Source organism: Marmota marmota, unplaced genomic scaffold (genome assembly GCF_001458135.2).
Source record: "Marmota marmota marmota unplaced genomic scaffold, marMar, whole genome shotgun sequence".
Taxonomy (NCBI): Eukaryota; Metazoa; Chordata; class Mammalia; order Rodentia; family Sciuridae; genus Marmota; species Marmota marmota.
This window is the reverse complement of record NW_025999990.1, coordinates 2,522,214-2,539,951: the sequence shown is the minus strand read 5'-3', so window position 1 is coordinate 2,539,951 and position 17,738 is coordinate 2,522,214. Positions and strand designations below refer to the sequence as shown.

The 17,738-nt window shown below is 36.7% G+C and overlaps 1 protein-coding gene and 1 long non-coding RNA gene across 5 annotated transcripts in view; one reads left to right on the top strand and one right to left on the bottom strand.

Moving 5' to 3' along the window:
• Positions 1-17,738, top strand: part of Mast4 (microtubule associated serine/threonine kinase family member 4) — a 555,412-nt gene that overhangs the window by 190,074 nt on the left and 347,600 nt on the right. The gene's annotated exons all lie outside the window — the stretch shown is intronic.
• On the bottom strand, positions 6,425-13,363 carry LOC125617700. Its single transcript, XR_007348774.1, has 2 exons — positions 10,304-13,363; positions 6,425-10,112 (listed from the first exon to the last, which is right to left on the bottom strand). It is a non-coding gene; the product is annotated as an uncharacterized LOC125617700 (long non-coding RNA).

Genomic DNA, 17,738 nt, shown 5'->3' with positions numbered 1-17,738 from the left:
TTTTTTTTTTTGGTATCAGGGATTAAACTCAGGGATGCTTAACCACTGAGCCATATGCCCAACCCCTTTTTATTTTTTAATTTTAAGACAGGATCTTGATAAATTGCTTAGGGCCTCACTATATTGCTGAGGCTGACTTTGAATTTGCAGTTCTCCTGCCTCTGCAGGAGAATTGGGAGCTGCTGGGATTATAGATGTGTGCCATCATACCCAGCTCTGAGATTTGATGTAGGTCCAGCCTCTAGTGCTGCTTCTTCTATTAAGTAATTGTATAAATGTAGGCAAGTCACTTAGTTTCTCAAATTTTTTAAAGAATTTTTTTTTTTTTAGTTGTAGATGGATACAATACCTTTACTTTATTTTTATGTGGTGCTGAGGATCGAACCCAGTGCCTCACACATGCTAGGCAAGCGCTCTGCCACTGAGCCACAGTCTCAGTCCCTAGTTTCTCAAATTTTATCACCTCGTCTGTAACTGCAAGATGAAAAGATGTATTAAACAGTCTATTAAGTCCCTTTCAACTCTGAACTTCTCTGATTCTACTCTCAGAATAATTAATATTCTGAATTATGGAATAATTATCTCCAGAGAAATATTTCTCTTAGGATGTTTTGTGACTTCAAAATTAACAATTATCCTTAAGCCAAAAGTCATCTTTTTCCTGATGAGACTTTTTTCTTTCCCCATGGTACTGGGGACTGAAGCCAGGACTTGGCAAGTAATGTACCATTGAGCTGCATCCCCAACCCTTGGGCTTATTTTTAAAGATACAGTTAAAGCGATGTAGATAAAGCATTTTCCACTATCCCCTCCCCCTGACCAAAGTGACTTTTTCCTCCTTAGGGAATTTTGTTAAAAGCTTAGTTGACTGTAAGAATTTAGTAGGAAAATACCTTATAATTCATGATTTGTCTTTTTTTGACAGATGTGTTTTTCAGCCACTACAACACTATGCTTAACACAAATAGTTATCTTTTAACACAAATAGTTATCTTTTAGGCTTATTGCCAAGTAAATCATTCTGATTAAAACAGCACTGTCACCAAGTATTGTATCTTAGTACCTTATAGTAGTTGTCACATACCCAGATACAGAAGCTGATTTAATCATTGTTAAAATGCATGTCAGGCAACCTAAGATATTTGGGAATAGGATACAAAAATATGAACTATTATTAGGAAGCATAAAAGAGCATTGCTTGCAATTTGTCAGATGACTTTGTTATCAAAGAATGTCTTAAATTATTAGCTGTTACAACTGCAAGTTTTATGTTTATAGTGTTTGCTTTTGTTGCACTGGAGAAAATGCTGAAATATCACATAGAACAACTTTTAAATAGTTAACTGGCATGTAACAAGTCCAAATGCTAGGAATATTAATATGTCTGTTATTATCATGTTGTTAATAAATCTGGGCACAGAAGTCAGAATATAATTAGCATTTATTGATAGATAGTGAAGATTGAACATTTAACCCTCCTCATATCTTTCCCTTCAGAGGATTCTTTAATTCCTAATTGTACTCTATTGGAAAACTCTTTCCCTCCCAACCTACTATTGTATAAGGGCAGCAGCAGTCAGAGGAGAGCTCCCAGCTGAGCACCATCTTGATTTCCTTGTCTTCTGGTGTGATGTTTCAGTGCGTCACCATGATGTTTAAATATTTGTCACTCAGGTACAAACTAATGGACTTTTGAGCTGTTAGGACCACATGTCTAAAAGGACATCAAGTTTTATCTGCTTCACATTTCTACCATGTTTGAATTGAAGTATGTCCAAATTATGTCTGCAGATTACAACTAACGGATTTGCTAGAAAATGATGCTGAAGAGGTGGATATTGATATATTTTAGAACTCTCTTGTTTTTCTTCTCCCCCTCTTCACCTTGTCTTACAAGGAAGCTGAATTTTGTGGAGGTGCATTGCACAGTAGAACATGCCCTACTGACTGATCCAGTCCTCCTGGCCACTGTTCCTACCCAGTAGCCCCATCTTAGAGCTATAAGTCACCTTCTCTCCCTGATTCCCTTAGCATTTATCATGGTATACCTCTTTGTCCTTTGTGTGTATGACTGATATGTCCCTGCTAGACTGCAAGCTCCTTGCGGGCAGAATTCTTACCTGATTATTTTTCTGTTCACCACTGCTCTTAGTACAGTGTCTTGCACATAGGAGGTATTCAGTAAATAATATTGAAGAAATGGATAATCATTACTGGAAAAGTGACAGATTCCTTTAGTTTCAAGGTGAGAGTGGTGGTGTGCCTAAATGGGGGGTTTGGTGAGACCATCCATCTAAAACCTCTCTGGTTTACTCTTCATTGTGCATCTTACAATTACCATTAACCTTAAAGACCATGTGATAGACCAAATCCCATTTAATTCCCCATCAGCTGCTCAAAAAAATTGTATATATATATGGAAACCAAATTGTGAAGAGCTTATATTTGTCCATATTTAAGGAAGTTTCATTAATCTGCTTTTCAGCAATCATGATTATAATCATATTGGTTTAAATATTTTGTCAATTCATTGAATAAGTTGGAGCAAAATGCATGTCCAAGTGTGGAAGAATTAGAAAAGTAAGGCATCAAGATGGCTTATGTCTGGGTGACAGCATTACTCTTGATATAACAGAATTCCATGCTCTACTGCAACAACATTTCAGAAAAGTGTAGACCCTCCATCTGATAGGTATTAATATGTTAGTAAGATATAAATGAAGGCTTTGTGGTTTGGTACATATGAATTTTAGTAAATGTATGACCTATAGTGATTTAAATGCCATAGGCAAACTTGAAGGTAATGCTAACTACCTTCTCAAGGAGGAGATTAATTCCTAGCCTGAAGTATCTAGTTTTCCTTGGCAATGCTAAATCTAGTTGTGTTCCCTCTTCCAGACACATTGGGCATTTCAAATAAATGGCATGTTGCCAATTCATCCTGAGTAGCCTGGTAGCTGGCAGAATACATGCTCAGCCAGTGTCCGCCTGCTGGGACACCAGCCGGGAGTGCTGATGAAGTGTCAGATGTATACTTCATATACATTAATCTGAAGAGAGGAAAACTCATTTTCCCATTTGCTTCCTCCATCTTTCTGTCCCTCCCCACACACATGGGTAGTTTATCAAAGAAGTCATAGTCGTCAGAAGCAGTGGGATTTGTATAGATGCTGCTTTCTGGAAAGAAAGATGGAAATTTTAGGAGGCAAAAGCAGGACCAGGGGTAACTTTATTTCTTGGTAGGAAAATAAGGTTGTAAGCCCTGATGACTGGAGCTAATAAATGGTATATGTGGCCATGATAAGAAATATCCACCACTTTTGTGCTTTGGAATAATGGATGGCAGAAAGTCTGTGAAAATTAGTTTCCAGTTATTTTTCTCCAATTTTGTTTGATTTGAATCATGTGCCTTATACATTTCGTTTGTGGAAAGGTCACATCCACATTCCAGCTCACTGAGGTCTTCTTTGACCATGTGTTTGAAACTGTTCTCAAAGATCACTTGCTGCACATTCCATTCCCTCATTTTTCTTCATGCCACCTTCAAATGTATCCAATATTTGCTTATTTTATTTACAATCGTCCCTCAGTGTCCATGCAGGACTGTTTCCCTGGATACTGCTTGAATACTAACATTGGAGTATGCTGAAGTCCCTTATATAAAATGCAGGTGGTAGTTGCATATAGCCTATGCAATGCTCTCACATTCTTTAAAGCATCTCTACATTAATGACAGTGCCTAAAAGCAACGTAAATGCTAGGTAAATAGTTGTTACTCAATATAGTTTAGAGAAAAAGACTGTACATGTGTAGTATGGCCGTACTATTTTCAAATGTTTTTTTCTGTGTTTGGTTGCATTCAAGGATGCAGAACTCATGGATAAGAAGGACCGACTATATATCTTTTTCTACTCTGATATAAGTTTCATGAAGAAGAGAGATTTTTTTTTCTATTTTCCCAGTTATTTCTATGGTGCCTAGAATTGTGTGGGTTCATGGTAGATGCTCATTGAACTTGATGAACTTATAAATAAATATATTTCTTTTCAGTAATTTCCAATGCCTGGAACTGGTTTTGTTTTGTTTTGTTTTTGTTTTTTTTTTTTTTGCTTTTAATCTGTGATAAATATTTTTTGGTTTATGTTATATGGTTAACTGAGAAGCTGTTGTTCAAGCTAAGGAGAAGCTAACTATGGAAACTGTATTTAGGAATTAAGCTGTAATTGTTTGGTTGGAAAATGAGGGCTGGAGTTGTAGCTCAGCGGTAGAGCGCTCACCTAACATGTGCAAGGCCCTGGGTTTGATCCTCAGCACCGCGTAAAAATAAATAAATAAAATAAAGGCATTGTGTCCAACTACACCTAAAAAATAAATAATAAAAAAAATGAGAGTAAGGCTGGGGGAAGCAGAGGGATTAAGAGCATGGGATGCTAGAGATCAACTTCAGATTCTACCTACCATTTATTAGTCTCAGGGCTAATCATGTGAGCCTCAGTTTATCCCTTAGTGAAAGGAGCTCATGGTTGTCATAGCCTCATGAGGTTATAAGGTTATAAGGTCATGACACCAATACAGCACTTTATACCATGCCTATCACTCGGTAAGTGCAGCCATCAGTGTCCCTGGGATTGGTAGGAAGAATGTTTCTTGAAGGTTGTGAGCTAGGCTTAGCTGACATGGTATTATCAGAGGGGAGGAAAACATGTACTTTTCCCTCCATTGATTGGATTTGAGGTGGGAATTTAACCTTTCTGTACTTCCTTGCATGATGAGGGACTGGCTTGTTGTTCCTTTGTCCCTTGTCTTTGCTCAAAATTGGCCGACTGAACAAACTGGAAGATATCTTTGGAGAACACAAAACTTTTGAACAGGAAAGGTGCTTTGAAATACAGTTTTTAAACTTTTAAATATTAGGTTTAGTGGTATAATTTTCTTTTTCTTCAGTGGCTGTCTTTTGACATCGTATCCATTTCTTTTAATGGAAAAATTATATTTCATGATGCACTATAAATATTAAAACCAAACTATTTAAACTGTAATATATTCAAAGAGCCTTGATGAATATTCATCTTTTCCATTTGCAAAAATGCATTATGAGGAGTCAGGGAAAATTCACTAAACATATGCAAAAGTGTATTTTTCCTTTTTAATTCATTCAGAATGTGGAGACATAATGTCAGCATTTATTTAGGGCACAGACTTTATTTGCAGTCATTTAATATTATATCAATACTTCATTAGCCTTATAGCTCAAAAACAAAAACCTGTTCCGAAGTCCAATTAGTTGACTCCAAGAGAGTATCTGTTAAATATTGATGTAGGAACAGTTGAATGCCCTTGGATAAATTGCTTAACAAAAGTTACAGAATATATCTATGAATTTGCATTTCTCCGTGACCATTATGACTCAATTTAAAGGCTGCATAATATTCCAATGCATAGGTTTGTCATATTTTAATAAATAGTTAATAATTTATTAAACTATTTCTCTCTTTAGATTATTTCTGAGTTTTTCCTATCACAAATAATGGTGATGAGCAGACTTTTTAATAAGTTCTTGTTCACCTCTAATTATTATTTAATTAGGGTAGATTTTTACATGGGATTAGTGGGACAAAAAATACAAGTGTTGTTGAAGTTCTCCACAGCCTTTGCTAAATTGCTCCTAGGAATGCTGTTCAAATCCATATTTCTATTTACAATAAAGTGCAGCTTAATATTGTCTTCTTCAAAAACAAAACAACACAAAAACTTTTCTGGTTTGTTTGTTGAAGAATAATTACTTTTTGAAATCTATGCTTTCATGAAGTTGATATAGTTATGGGGCATGTTGAACTCCTACACTAAAGCCAGCAGATAAGGCAACACAAACATGAAATTAGGGTTATCTGTGCTTCCTCTTATATTGTCTGCCTTCCATTCCCTAAATCAGCTTACCACACCAACTGTTGGTAACCTGTATTGCTCTTGGGATAAAGGTACTGACGAGTGTGATTACAGTGTGTGTTGCTGAAGGCATTATTCCACAGTTCAGAATTTTTTTCATCTGGAAAGTAGTAATCTCAATTGTGAAATAGTGCCTTCAGCTGTGGACATTATAATCAGAGTCTCAGGAGTGCTTGTATTCCAGGAGTAATACATCTCATAGTTATTACCCTCTGAGCTAGGCTCTGTTTAGAGTGAAGGGATGAATTTTCATAACTCAGTGCTGAAATAGCAATAGGGAGCCCTGAGCAGATTATTATAGGTCAGGCCTAATCCACAAAGATAAATCTCATTATGGGCTCACCTGGGCCCATCTATGGAGTAGCTGGTTTAACATGAGTCTGTAAATCAATGGTCAGCTTAAAAGTGTACTATAAAATCCTTGCTATAATCCAACTACTGCCTCTATAAAGAGATGCTTAAAGTGTGCATTCTTAGCTAAACATGCCTGTGTGCTCAGAGGATAATTAACAAACAACAAAGGAGGGACACTGGGATTCAGTCTATGAATGAATGAAGAAACTGTGTATTTTGGGGAGATTTTTTTTTCCTAAGATGATGAAATTCCACCAAGAGTAGACACTTAAAACTCCTTGCTTAGTCTTCTTTTTGTTTTGTGAAGATGAGAAAGTGTTCATTACCTCACATGTGTGTTATACTTCCAGGGAAGGATGGAGAAGCTTCCTGAAAGAGTGTGCTTGGACAGACCAGTCAGGTGGAATTTTATTGTCAAGGGCGTTTGAGAAAGTCAGTGTGGTAAATGGTGCCCTTACATATTCTGTGTGATTTAAAGACTAGCAATGCATGCCCTCTTTTTCATTGCTTACCATTACAAAAGGAAGCAAATCCAATTTATAACAGCAATACTACATATGTGGATGTGTATGTTAAGGCTTAGTTTTCATTTGTTACGCATTTAAGTGATGTACCTCTCTAGGTGCCAGTCCACTTACTTGCCGCACTAAAGAGATGTCCATAGGTAGTAAATCGCTTGTGTCTCAGAAGTCTTACTTCTGACTATCTTCGGCATCAAAAACAGTGCCTGTTAAGTAGTTAGTACTTAGAAGATGGTTCTTTTTTAGTGAATGTTGAAGAGGTTTTAATTCTAAATTTCAGTATTTTCCAAAACTCCTAGTGTGCTGTTTCCTGGAGCGGAGCCTAGTTAAATGCTCAGTCTAACAGGGATTTCACTGGCTTCTGTTGTATGTGGAGATGATTAAGATAAAGGTGTCAAAGCAGTGAGGGCCAACATGGAGATGCAGTGGTGGACAGGTACCACTTGGAATCTCCTGGGATGGCACAGCTTGTCCTTTTTTGGTGTCCTTTGCCCCCATGGTAAAATTTCAGCTTCTGCCTTTTGCTCGCAAAACAACCCTGACACGCAGAACAAGAAACTAAAAGTAATTAGACAGTGGTGTGTAGGAGGAAAGGTATTAAAATATAACATTTCCTGTCTTTAGAAAAATGAAAAATTATTATTTTACTTCATAGACTTCTTAGGAAATTCCTGAATGTTTTGGCTCTGGAAGAGTAACATATTTCAATAACTTTCCTGCGTGTGTTTCTCTAAGCACACTTTTGTGACTACCGCAATGGGAAGTATTGGTAATTATGCTTATTCCTGGTTTGTTGGCACCTGAAGCATCAATCTGGTGTTGGCTTCCAAATCAGTGTATTCCCCACCGTGCTCATTTTTCAGTTAATTGACTATTAATGGAGTCCCTATTATACAACTAGTATTAAAACCTTGATAGAAAAGATGTAGCACATGGTCTTGCTTTTGAGGCGCTTATAAACCTGGTTGAAAAAAAAAAAAGACTCCTGAGAAATCAAACAGTGGAAGATAACAGCATGCTGGATGGTTTACAGCAGGGAGGATCTGTGGAAGCAGAGGAATGATTTGGGCTGCAGTCTCTGGAAAAGCTTTGCAACTCTACTTGAGTTTTAAAAACTGAGTGGAACTTAGGCAAGCTTCTGTGCGCAGAGGAGCTGTGTACCAAGTGGAATGAGTTAGTTAGAGGGGTGGAAAGTCTGGGCAACAATGGTGTATCTTCTTACATGATGCTTCTGGGATAGTCAGGAAGACAAAACAACACATGAATATTCAGAGGCTCCTGGATTATCAGTGGTGGTGATTTCTGGCTTGATCAGAACCCTGGAATACCACCGCCAACATAGATATCTCCTACTAAGAAGGGTGTTTATATGAGGGGAATAGGAGTCTTCAGCCACCCACTCAGATGATTGCTTTGTATTTAGGAAAATATCTAAGGTGGACAACATGGTGTCTTCAGGTGTTTTAGTAAAAAGGAAATAGGCTTGCATTTTTATTAGATTCAATAACTAATTGTTAGTAATGGCCTACTGGATTATGAGAAGACGTTTTTCCGATCTCATGCTGTATTAATCTGCCTTTATGTGAAGAATGGAATAGTTTATAAAGCTTAGCTTAGCTCTTTGTGATCAATTCTTTTATTATTCAGGGCACATCATCTTCCTTTTGAGTGTATATGTGTGGTGCTGGGGATTGAACCCAGGATCTCATGTATGCTAGACAAACACTCTACCATTGATCTGTCTTCAGCCTCAGCTTCCTTGGTTCTTTTTAACATTTTAAACCATAGATGCTAAGTAGCAGGGGGAAAGTAACAGTAAAGATTCAAGTTTTGATGGTTCAAGTTTTGCTAAAAACCTCATGTTAGAAATGATCATCATTCCCAGCCTTCCTGTTTCTGCCAGTTTGCTTCTTTATAGAGTCCTGACTTTTCCTTCCATATTCCTTTTACCAATTTTTCTTTGAACCTTTCTTTCCATCTAAGATGATCTTTAACTAAAACTTGAATTGTTCTCTGACTGATGAATAGTCTTGAGAATTGAAGATACTACATTATTGTATCCACTGTAGAATTGTGCAAAAAGAAATATCTGGGCTCTAATGTGTCATGGTTTTATATATCTTCTTAAGAAAATGGGTATACAACCAAGTGCAGTGGTGCACACCTATAATCCCAACATTTCAGGAGGCTGAGGCAGGAGAATCTCAAATTCAAAGCCAGCCTCAGCAACTTAATGAGACCCTAAGCTACTCAGCAAGACCCTGTCTTTAAATAAAATATAAAAAATGGCTGGGGATGTGGCTCAGAGGTTGAGTGCCCCTGGGTTCAATCCCCAGGACAAAAAAGAAAAGAAAAGAAAATGGGTATACATTATATCATTCTTTTGGCAAGAAGTCATGTCTCTTCTAGAAATATCTCTTTATTTCATCAAATCAACTTGTTTTCCTTTGAGAATAGTTGCTCCTGCTTTGATTATATGGTGCTTATTTAGGTATGTTTATTTCTTGTTGGTTTGTATAAATATAAGACATTTTTTGGTTCCTAGACAACATGCAGTTTTTTAAAATCAGTTTTAGCCTGATAAATAATGTGATAATGATATATTAAGTTGTCCCTCCTATTTACAAAATTCCAATCACAAAGTAGCTACCTAAACTTTAAGAAATTAATTTTTCCCCATTTTCTCGAAAACATTCATCCTCTTGACAGATTCATTTGATGGAAGATCAAGGATTTTCATTTTTAAATGTGTCTAAATTTTGCAGAGTAACTTTGGCCATTCTGATCCCCCTGGCATTCACAAGGGGATATTAAATTCTTCTTAGGTCCTTCCTTATTCTGGAAGGAAAGTACTTTTCTATGGAACTGTCCTCTCTTGGGTCACTACCATTCTGCACTGTAGCTCATGTATTGCTTCTTCCCTGGCCTTACCCATTCTTATACCAATCCTAATTTCATTACCACCTTTTGAATTGTGCATATCTGATTTGATTTTTTGGGGGAGTGGCCATGTTGGAGATTGGACATGGCCATGGTAGGCAAGTGCTCTACGACCAAGCTGCATCTGCAACTTCCAATTGAACATTTCTGAAGCAAAGCATTTATTATATGGTTATATTGGACTTGTTTTCTCCCCTTTCTTCCTCATTCCCAGTTGTCCTGGTTTCCTAAAGAGCCAGGAAAATGAACTTACTTGCTGAAGGTGTGAGTCTAGGATATTTTTTGAGAGGCTCTTAGAAATAACACTAGTTAAAATATCATGGACTTAACAGTTGACTGTGCTCATTGCACCTGTATATTTTTTTTTTTTTAAAGAGAGAGTGAGAGAGGGAGAGAGAGGGAGAGAGAAAAAGAGAGAATTCTAATATTTATTTTTTAGTTATCGGCGGACACAACATCTTTGTATGTGGTGCTGAGGATCGAACCCGGGCCGCACGCATGCCAGGCGAACGCGCTACCGCTTGAGCCACATCCCAGCCCACCTGTATATGTTTTAATTGACCTTTGAGAGCCTTGCTTTTGAAAATGAATCCTTGAATTGGAGAATTTTATGATAGAACAGACCTTGGGCCACCCTTTTCCCCTTGCCTGGAGAGATCATGCTCTGCATTTGCCCTTATCTAAATTATGATCATTTTTAAAAACACTTGATTTAGAATTTAATTACTGTAGGCAGTTTAGAGTAGTGTGAGCTCCAGAGTCTGGCTCCTGGGTTGGAATCTTGACTGTAGCACTTGCTAGATGAATGACCTTGACCAAGAAGTATGACCTTCTGGAACCTCTGAACAATGAGAATATTAATAATACCTATTGTGTATAGTTGTTTCTAGAGTCAAGTGAGAACATACATGTAAGGATGTCTTCTTGGAAGCCTAAGAAGAGTATAATACATTTTAACTGTTATTTATTACCATCATGGATAAGAGGGACTAATTTATAAAATCAGGGTATTTAAGTTTTATTAAATGTATATCTGAAGTTTATGGTTTTAAGAAGTGACAGAGTTGGCATTGTAAAGTCAGCTTCTCCATGATTCAGATGACTGCTGGCATATCATGTTTTCCACAGGATAATTTATAGGGTGTAAACTTGTGTGAAATCAGAAAGGATAATGTGACATTCTTAACATGTGTAAGGAATGAAACCATTAAGAAAATAAAAAGGTGACCAGGATAAATAAAAGAAAGAAACCCAACTTCATTCACCTCCTTCCTTCCATTGGATGACACAAAAGACTTACCAGAGTGCTAGTCTTCATGAATCTTTTTGTATCAAAAATATGACTTGTACAGAAGTCTTGCTTTCTTTTGCACTGATATTTTATACACCACTTACCACACTGCCTGTATATTTGGATCTTTATTAACATAATTTTTACAGAAAATATTGCTAATATTTTCATCTTGTTCGCCCTCCCCATTGCCAAATTTTGCTATCGTTTTCCCAGGTATAACACAGAGGTTGCCTGAGGCCTCTAACATTTTTTGGTGGATCACCCTATCAACAAAGCATTTTTGAGTATACATCCCTAACATAAGGATGTATTTCAAAATGATTTTTTTTTTATTTTCAGACAGATGTTTTAAAGAACATTTTAACATTCCTGTGAATCTCCACTTAAGACCACCAGGGAGGCATTTACTGTAGGGTTTTAAGAGAAACCTAGAGGCAATGAAGTTTGCTAAGTGTCAACTATTTAGCTGCCATGTCTGGAGAGGGCTGTAGAGTCCTGGGTTAAGTGATGGGGGAGATAGAGTTTACTTGGAGTGTTTGAGACCATAGCTGTTTGACAAGCTATACGGAAGTATTTTAACCACATCAGCCCTGGTGCATATCAGCCATATTTCTGCTTGAGATTCAACTTATAAAATGCTCTAAAACCAATGACAACAACAACAACAAAAGGAGACTAAAAAGTGGAAACTGAAGTTCTAATGTTTTTCCCCTAAATTTCAGTTAAGTATGTTGTTGTGGTCTCCATGCTCCAATTTGTAAACCTCTGAAATAAGCTATGGGGCCACCTTTTAAACTTCTCAAGTATAGCTTTATTGATTAAAAAGAGTTTTGAATATTCAGTGAGACTACCTCTCTTTTCTTTTTTGGAAAAGTTTTTTTTTTTTAAATTTTTAAGTGGTAAGAATAGCAGATCTTTGTTACACATGTCATTAACTGCCACTAAATTGACACCAGTGTTGACAGTCATCGGGAGAATGTTTTCAAGGCTAATTATCTTAATTAGAATGTAACATACCAGTAATTGCAGGTATTCAAACATCAGATCTTCACTTTTTGTGTTTTCTTCTCCAGATGTAAGACATTCATTTGTTGCTTGAAAAGCTGCAGAATTATAGCTAAGATAACAAATAACTGCCAACAAATAAAATTGGTTCTTTAGAAATATACCCTAATTGGTTAGCTGTGTAAGAGAAAGTAACAAATGTTAGCATGTTAAGCATATAAATTAGGACCATTGCTTATAAAATCCTTAGTTTTGGACTTTTCATTTAAATAAGCCTTCTTATTACAATTAATATTATCGTTTGGTTTATGACCCTTAAAAGTATATTCCCTTTCAGCTTTTCTTGCAGTTCTAATTTAGCTTTTTTATACATGTTAGATGATTTGCAATTTAGATTTTAATTTGATTTCCATTCTTTAAAATGCCATTTTTCTTGTATTTCATTTTTATTTAAAGCATGATTCTCTCTGTATTCACAGAAGCTAGGCATAAACAAACTACTAGAAAAATCAAGCTATTAAGTGAGCTGAGAACATAAAACATTTTAATAGGAATTTCACATAACTAAACTAAGTATTTGAGAGCCCAAGGAGAGAGTTATGGCTCTTTGGAAACAAACTTTATGGGACATGGTGTTCTTAATTTACCCTCTGTTATAGTTCTTTAAAAGAATAGCATTTCTGTTGTTGACTTTAAATCCTCTCCATTTCTTGCATATATAGAGGGTAAATATGGCTTTACCTGATGACCATATATCTACATGGAGACAGAGTTTTGGTCTCTGTAGTTTTTTAGGGTTTTGAATATAATTTATTTTTCTATTGAGAGTATTCATCTTCTAATTAAATATGTAGAAGATTGTTTTATTTCCAGTTGTGACCCATATGAATCATCCTGACACTTTTGGTGACATGACTCTTAACTCCTGAGGGTATGCAGTATACCTTTCTCAGTTAAGTGGATCCATGGTGTTACTCAAGAACGATATTCTCAGAAGAATATTTTTTTTTCTTGACCCCTTTTACAGTAGTTGTTATGATATTTTGCTTGCATGTACTGGGTTCTGCCTGATATTCTGCTAAGATCTTTATTGAATGTTTTGGGAGCTACTGTTGGTCATCCTTAGCACACAGGCCCTATGTCTTGCTTTATTTACTAACTGTTCTTCAAAACATAGCAGAGCTGGGCTCAGTGGCACATGCCTGTAATCCCAGTGGCTCAGGAGGCTGAGGCAGGAGGATCATGAGTTCAAAGCCAGCCTCAGCAAAAGCGAGGCACTAAGCAACTCAGTGAGACCCTGTCTCTAAATAAAATATAAAATAGGGCTGAGGCTGTGGCTCAGTGGTTGAGTGCCCCTGAAGTTCAATCCCTGGTACAAACAAAACAAAACAAACAAAAACAAAAACAAAAAAACCAAAAAAGCAAAAACAAAAACAAAAGCAAAAGAACATAGCACATGTTGAAAAAGACCAGCATATTTGAGGTTATTAAACTTAGGACTGAATTCTAGTAATGACCATTCCTGAATCTATAATTTTGGGCAGTTGTGACTTCACCTCATGAAGTCTTCTCGTCTCCATTAGTAAATGGGAATGATGAATCCTGACAATATCACCGTAACAATTAAAGGACATAATTCATATCAGAGCAAACTGCCAAGTATTTCTTTGTGCATTTCTCTATAGACCTACCTGATTCTGTTTCTGGGGGCTTTATTTTTTAATTGGTCCATCTGCCTGTCCCTGTGCCCACATCATCCTTTCTTAATTACTGTAATTTCATCACCAGTCTTAATAACTGCTCAAGAAAGTTCCCTTATGTCATTGTCGTTCTTCAAGAGTGGTAGCTCTTTGGGGCACATTTATTGTCCGTATAAATTTGCTCGTGAAATTCTGCAAGCTGATTGAAATTTTGATTAAAATTACATTAAATCTGTAGATCAATTTGGGGAAATTGACATTTTTATGATGTTGAGTTTTACTATTCTAGAACATGGTATATTGCACTATTAACTTAGGACTTCTTTAATGTTTTTCAATAAGGTTTTTTTAATAGAAAGAATTTATACAACCTTCATTAGATTTATTCTTAGGGAATTCAAGTAATATCCTTTAAAAACAAACATTCCTACTAGTTTGCTAATATATAGGAATTCAGTTGGCTTTTGGATATTACTTTTTAATTTAATAAAACTTAGTAACTTTGGAGAAGAGATTTAGAGGGAGTTGTAGATAATGATGATCTACCGAAAATAATAGCTTTACATGTTACTTTTTCAGTCTTTATAGTTTTATTTCATTGTTATCCATGAGGACTTCCAGGATTGAGCCAAATAGGAGTAGTGATAACATATATCCTTAACTTTCTCTTCATCCTAAAGAGAATACTTCAACATTTCATACTAAGTATGATAAATGATGTTTTTTATTTTTTAAGCTTTGTATCAAGTGAAGAATGTTTCTTTCCTTGTTTGCTTACATTTTTTAAAAATGCTTTTTTTACATTTGGTGATGGCCATTAATCTTAAATTTTTGAGAAAAATACTTTGTCATGATAAATTACTTTAAAAAATACATTTCTGGGCTGGAGTTGTGACTCAGTGGTAAAGCCCTTGGTTAGCATGCATGAAGCACTGGGTTTGATCCTCAGCACCACATTACATAAATAAATAAATACATAAATAAGGCATTGTGTCCATCTACAACTAAAAAGATATTTTTTAAAAAGATACATTTCTACTTCAGTTTACTAAAATTTTTTTTTATAGAATTTTCCATCGGTGTTTATAAGTGGTATTAGCTTGTAGCTTTCCTTTATTGTACTGTTTTTGTCTGGTTTAATATTAAGATATGTTAGCTGAACAAAATAAATTAAGAATGTATGCCAGCCAGCTCTTTTGGCAGTGATGCTATGTGATGAATCACAGTTTCTTAGGGCATACCTCAGTAAGGGTTTATTTCTTGCCTTGGGTGTGTGGGTTGGCTGGAGTGACTCTGCTTTGGGCTGCACAGCTATAGATTGGGGTAGCTTCCACCCACTCTGCAGTTCAGGTTCATGACTGAAGGTTGTATCTTGCTCTGGGACCCATGCTGAAAGGCAGCACTCATCTTTTGTATACTTTTTATGCTGGAGCTGAACCACCCCAGAGTGATGAGCAGAAACACTACTTCTTAAGGATGAGATTCAAACTAACAGTGTCATTTCTGTCCATTGGCCACAGAAAGCACCATGGTAAAGTCTCATCAGTGGGGTGGGAAGTCGACCCTCACCTTGGCTGTTTATTGAAAAGCTGTGACTGTTTGCTAAACAATAATCTTCTCTACCTGGGAGAGTGTTGCCTCTTTTTCTAAAACCTGGAAGAGACTGTGTAAGAATGGATTGATCTCTTTCTTGAATTTTCTAAACGTTGCCTATACAGCCATCTGGACCTGATGTTTTCTTTGTGGAAGAATTTTTGATGGATCCAAATTTTTATTGATAGTGAGACTATTAAGATTTTTAAATTTATTCTCACATCAGTTTGGTATTTTATGATTTTGTAGAAATTTAATGATTAGTCTTAGTTTCAAAACTCTCAGTTCTGTGTGGCATCTTCAGTTTTGAGATTCTGACTGTTGTTCAGTGGCATCTTCTGTCTGTTTCTTCCCCCCTCTGGATTAGTTTCGCCAGAGGGTTACTGTCATATTAATATTGAATGGCTTCTGGATTTCATGTCATGCTTACAAAGGTATTTTTTTCTTCTTAGAGTCTAAAAATATTATCTCATATTTTCCTCTGATGTCTTTATGATATAATGTTTAGTGTTTAAATCTCTATCTGGGGCTTACTTCTGTTAAGCAATTTTCCTTTTATTCTTTCTCCAAGCAGTCACCCAGTTATCCCAGCAGTATTACTGTGCAAACTATTTTTATTCTTAACCTAGAATACTGCTTTTAGCATATACTAAAAGTAATATATTATGTAATGTATAATAATTATACAATAGCATAATCTCAACTAGGTTAGTGGTCTGCTCTTAATTCTGTTCCTTTGATTTGATTATGATCCTCTGTTTATATAAAACAAAATGTGATTTCTGAAATTTCATGTTATGTTTTTCAGCTAATCCAACAGGTAGGGAAGCCTCATGACACCTAGTTAAATTTATTTCCAGTTACATTTAAAGACTCCTCTTTCACCCATACCCCCATCACCGTTTTAACATTTCCCTTTCTCTGGAAGTAACATCTGTATTTTCTTTGAAAGCCTTGAGAAAAAGGACATCCCTTGAAAAATATTAAACAGCAGCTACTTTTATAAATAAAACAGACTCCTTTGGGCTGTCAGTGGGAATATTTACTTCTCCTTTTGTGGGATTTCTGTGCTCACCTCCTACTCCATGCAGCATTGGGGTAATGTGACTAGTTCCCTTGGAGTTTTTCAATGCAAAACTCCCTGGAGCAGGACTTACTGATTACTGCTTCCTGAACAAACTGGATAAGGTGGGAGCAGGTCTCCATAGGCTAGGGATGTTTTCAGAGACAAGATCCGGGACCTCACTCACGGCCAGCTACCCTCTCCTTGTAGAAATTCACCTTTTTTGCCAATCTCAGGCTGCTGCCTTGATTTGATGCAGGGAGAGATCAGACTTCCTTGTAGCTTATGGTTGTGAACTTGGTAATGCCACCAACTGCTGCACTAGCTCTAGAATGGTCGCAGCTCTGGAAACGATTTCTTGCTGACAGTATCCTAAGAGCTAACAAAAGGAGAAGTGAGAAGTTAATGACTGTGTACCACTTTTCTGGGACAAGCTGTTTTCCCAAACTGCCTCCATCCTGAGTTACAGAACATCCTCTGCCTCCTGTGCTGATGAAAGTGAAGTGCCCGAAGGGGGAGGGGCCCTGACAGCACACCGGGAGTAATTCCCCTCATCCATCACGTCTGACAGCCCTTGGATTCCTCCCTTGTCAGAGCAGGGAGAGGCCTGGACAGGACTGAATGGTCCCCACTTGTCTGGCATTTTAAACAAATCTGCATCTGATATGAAATTAACTAGATGTAGCTGAAGTTGCTGGTGACAAGAGTCCTCAATAATGTCGGAAGCTTATAACCTGTCCCACCAGCTGACGGTTGTCACCAACTTGTGTCTGAATTATGACCATTATCTGCACCCTGTCAGTGCTGAAAGCTTTTTGTTAAGAGGGAAAGACTGGGAATCTGCAATCACAGCTAATAAAATCATGTCTTTGATCAGGTAGAACTGAATTTAGCTTTCTATGTTGGGATCTTAGATCCAGTTGTCACTTAGAAACTTCAGGATCAGGTCACTTCTGCATAATTTCATATTTAAAAAAATAAAGTTTAACTCTTTTCTATCTTAAGAAGATAAATTCTAATAGAAAGTTTTGGAATTTTTCTTCAATCATGCATAGTATTTAACCATTCTCAACATCTTTTCTCCTAACATAGTTCCCTTTATTTTCTCACACTTCTCAGTAATGTGGGGTAGGAACTGTGCACTTTTCATTACTCGTAGCTCTTGTTTTCCCCAGGATGTCAGTCCTGGGCTGAGTTTCATATCCCCTTTATTTTCTTGTCTGTCTGATTTTAATTCCTCCCGTTGGCTTTTTCTCTAACCTCATTTTCCTTTTCTGTACTTCATAACTCTGGAACTCTGAGGGTTTCCAGGGGTCTACCCT